This window comes from Halyomorpha halys, unplaced genomic scaffold, assembly GCF_000696795.3.
Source record: "Halyomorpha halys isolate HHAL.00 unplaced genomic scaffold, Hhal_1.1 Scaffold1081.1, whole genome shotgun sequence".
Lineage (NCBI taxonomy): Eukaryota > Metazoa > Arthropoda > Insecta > Hemiptera > Pentatomidae > Halyomorpha > Halyomorpha halys.
Genome location: NW_027105331.1, coordinates 355991 through 360346, shown reverse-complemented (window position 1 = coordinate 360346; position 4356 = coordinate 355991). Strand labels below are relative to the sequence as shown.

Here is a 4356-nt window from a genome sequence, read left to right as displayed (position 1 = left end):
ATTTGCAATTAATATATTTATTATCATTAATATATTTATGCATTTAATGTGCTTTTTATATGGTAGATGCGCAAAATAGTTAAAATATACCCCTCTTATGTAGGGCTTACTAAATAAAAAATATATATACATGGTATTGTCTATATACAAAGTAATAATTTACAAGTGTAAGAGGGATTAAAGACAGTTGGGAGGGGTGGGGGATTCAGCGGTGGGGGTCTTTGGTAGGCCTGTCAGTTACTGTCATGCCCCGGTTGCTACTGTAGTGCTTGCCTTGCGCTAGTGTCTTGTGCCCTTCGACACTGGATAGATAAGGTTGAGTAGTTCATAAAGATGATTATAACTCACTAACCAGCACTTCTTTTAACTTCACTGCTTCGACTAATTTAAAAAAAAAAAAAAAATCCCATTTAATGGAATTTTCCGCATCTGAAAATTATTTTTTAAAAAAGCTACTCATTTGACGATTCTACCATTTTGATTAAAAATTTCATATTTACTTATTGAGAAACCGAGAAAAAAAAATTGTTATCTGAAACGAACCCGTGTAAAATCGATTACATCAGATCGTTGAATACTTTCTTCTTGCACAGTGTATTTCAGTGAAAATTTCAACTAGTTTATTGAAACGTCTATTAAAGAGTCGCGAATTACTTCTGTCTTGTACGATATTTTTTGATGGATTACTTGAACCAAATCGCTATGTTTTCGTAAGCAAATCTTGCAATGTCATATTAAATAATTTGAAAAAATTACTTGTTATTGTTATAGTTCACGACTGTTAATTATTCAATTTTATCGTAACAGAATATGGAAGGATAGTATGAAAAATTTCAAAAACTTGTTATCTACGAGTGTCTTTTAAACTAAAAGAGATACGCTTATTATATATAAAAATGTTTTAAATGATTTCTAAATCCTACTGAATAAACTGTTCAACCTTTAAGCTGGCAGGCATAGGATTTTAGCATGTGATCAGAGCTTATCTTGTTTGTTGAGATAACCTGTTCGTAAGCAATCATCTAAAGCGAATCCTTGTCACCATGTTTTCTTTATACACATATTATGGCCGTCATAAATTTAAATTAAAATAAAACTGATATTACTTATATTTTGCCTTCTTTACATCAATAAATAATTCGATTGATTGGTTGTCATTAGTTAGTAATTTTATGCCTTATTATAGGAATTAAAATATGGCTCCTAACGGAAGTTAAGTTTTAAATGTTTATTTACGAAATTATCTTCTATTTTTACTAGTTTATAAATCGTTCTATCCTTATATTGATCGTTGCTTAGGAATATGGTGGCTAAGAAACTTCAAGTCTAGGAGAGGAGGTAAACTTTCTTCAGAACACATTGTTTTAGTTTCAAATCGGAGACATCATTTTATGTTTGTTTATTAGTTAAAAAAACATATACATAGGCCGATTAATTCACGTTTTAAGGGCTTCTCTCCTGTCTTCAGAACAGGATTAAACATTTAATATTTATTATTATAAGATAAAACATCTAAAACTATTCAGACACATAATTGCTGCTGTTGTAAAATTCATATAATTTAATCTTAAAATAATCAGCTAAAACAGTGAAAAATAATTAACTAATCGAGGAATAGTGATCTGAGATTTAAATGAGCTAATAATTTTCTCTGGAAATAATTCGATCTTTGATTTTTTTTTTTTTCAATTTGAATCATTTTGAAGTCCATTCAAAACAATAATAACAATCATGGCTCTGACATTTATATTCAATTCATAATTTGAAACTAAAACAAAATCAAACGTAAGAGGTAATCTAGGATAATTATTTCACTTCTTTACTAAGCAATAGATGCTTTGAATTCATGAAAGGATTGAAAAGAAAAGTATTCTAAATCGAAAGTTTTTGCATTTAAGTTTAAATATGAAGGAATAATTTTGGTTCTGTACCTGTTTGACTGCCTGTATGTTGGCCAACAGTAAAATTTGTGTTAGGCATACTTTACCATGCCGTTAATCCGATTTTGATGAAATTTTCAGGGGTTCTGAAGGTTGGAAGCTAATAGATCCCATACCGATCGTATTATATTCCGTCCTCTAATTTGGCTTACGCTTACACGTACGTATTTTTCTGGATAAAGCTATATTTCGAAAAATGCTCTTTTTATTTAGCTCAAATTTGGAGAGAAGTTGTGTGTCAGCGTAAACACTGCCTTGGATAAATTTTATTAAATTTCATAATTCAATAATTAATAATAAATGTTAATTAAATTTCTTCCACTTACTCGTGGTAAAAGAAATTTCCTGGATGTATCCATGAGAATAACATTTATGAATAAAACTAAATTTGATTTACGCAAAACGTACACATTTTTGGTAAATTCTGTGATAGTGGAGTAAAAGATATTTAAATTTTCTATAAAACAAAAAGAAAATTATCGAGATTGGTCGATTTTGTTACTCTTTATTTTATTATTTGTTTGTTTGTAGGGTATGGTTCCTTGTGTAATATTGACCATTTAATTAATTAATTTAATTTGATATCATATAATTTATATTGGAAGAAGATAGTAGACCGTATGAATTAGATTGAAGGAAGATAATAGTCCAGGTGGCGGTCAATAAAGGTATCAAAATAGTAAAAGATAATATAAAATAATAGTATATAAAATATATAATAATACATATAATATATAAAATAATAAATCGATTAACAATAAATAGTTTTATTTTTCTATTTTTATACCTTTATTTTGATATTATTATTTTTATTTATACCTCCCGGACTATTTTCTTCCAACATATAATAGCGGTATTCGTGATGTTGTGTTAAATGTTATAAAACTATAGGGTTGTGAATAGCCCTATTTAAACTTATGTTAAATGTTGAATGTATAATAGCTCCAACCGTATTTTTTGAGCAACTTATTTTATAACCTTTCTTTCCAAAACTTCATTTTATTGTTTACTTCTAAGTTTTGATTAAAGTAATTTATTACAACATGCTTAAAGTGGAAGTTGAGTGAAAGTTTGGCTACTAAGTGTCTTGTTGATCTTCTGACTTGTGAGAAAGAGAATCAAGATGAGCTAATTAACAACTGTCATTATATTATTATAATTGTCATCTATTGCTATATTTTTAAATATTAAAAAAAATACTAATACACAATTAAAAAACAAACTACGAGCAAGTAACCTAACACAACAAACAAAACGGTGACGAGCTCAGCTGGTCTGTTGCGTGACGTCATTTTCCCTTTAACACATCTAGTAACAGACTCTCAACCATGTTATATGTTATGTCGTTTTAGCATGGTGAAAGAAGAAAATATTTCTCCATTTAACATAATTGTTTCCATTTAACACGCTTTAACATGTTAAACTAAAGATCATTAATACCCCTAATGTATAAATTAAAATGAATAATTTTTATATTATTTGAATTTTTTTTACCGCACCCTGACCATTTTCCTTTTATGCATTGCACAGGGTCAATCAACTATCTTCCATTAAATAATTTCTTATCATGTTCGTATTTTTATTTATTTATTTTTAAGTATTAATTTTAGTGTAATAATTATCTTCACATAGTAGATGCAGAGTATTTAATCTACGAATATATTATTTTTATTGTATTTTGGTTAAAATTCACATATATTCGGAAATAGCATTGTTTTCAAAGATGTTTTAAAAAGCACAAAGACATGATAACATTACTATCCGACGAGTCCTGTTTGAATATTTTGCAGTGAAACATATTCTAGAGAATATAGACAAATTTTTACAAAGATATTAATATAAATTACTAATTTTAAAAATAAGATATCTTCAATTAATTTGTCAGTATTTATTTATTTTTAAATTATATTACCATTCTTCGGCTTATTGATAAATCTGCAAATGATTCCCAAGGGGGTACTTAAATATTTCTGAGTGGCTAAGTGTAATTTTTAAAAATTTATTTCAAATCCTTACTGTAAAAATGTTGGTCACATCTTCGGAGCCATCTTTATGTTTCATGACCAAATATAAGAAATATTTTTCATGTTCACCATCGGTTTGAAACACTAATTTAAGTACATATAAAATATTCTTGCTATTAGATTTTTTAAAACTACTTTTTAAAATTTTTTTATACTGATTTTTATCAACGTAATTGTTTTAAAAATAGTTTCTCTTCAAAATTAACTGAATAAATCCAATAAAAATTCCTTGGTTTATATTTAAAAACAAAAAAAATATATACGCTCATCATAAGATATTGTTTAATGGAATAAAGTTGATTGACCAAATAAATAATAAAATAAGGAGCAACAAAATCGACCAACCTTTTCAAGAATTATAATTTAATATTTGTATTTTCATTTATTGTTTA

The 4356-nt window shown here is 27.2% G+C and overlaps 1 long non-coding RNA gene across 1 annotated transcript in view; it reads left to right on the top strand.

Moving 5' to 3' along the window:
• The first annotated feature begins 237 nt into the window (after positions 1-237).
• LOC106688211 (uncharacterized) overlaps positions 238-4356 on the top strand; it is a 95444-nt gene continuing 91325 nt past the window's right edge. The window contains exon 1 of the long non-coding RNA XR_010844243.1: positions 238-315. This is a non-coding gene — a long non-coding RNA (uncharacterized lncRNA). The remainder of the gene's footprint in view (positions 316-4356) is intronic.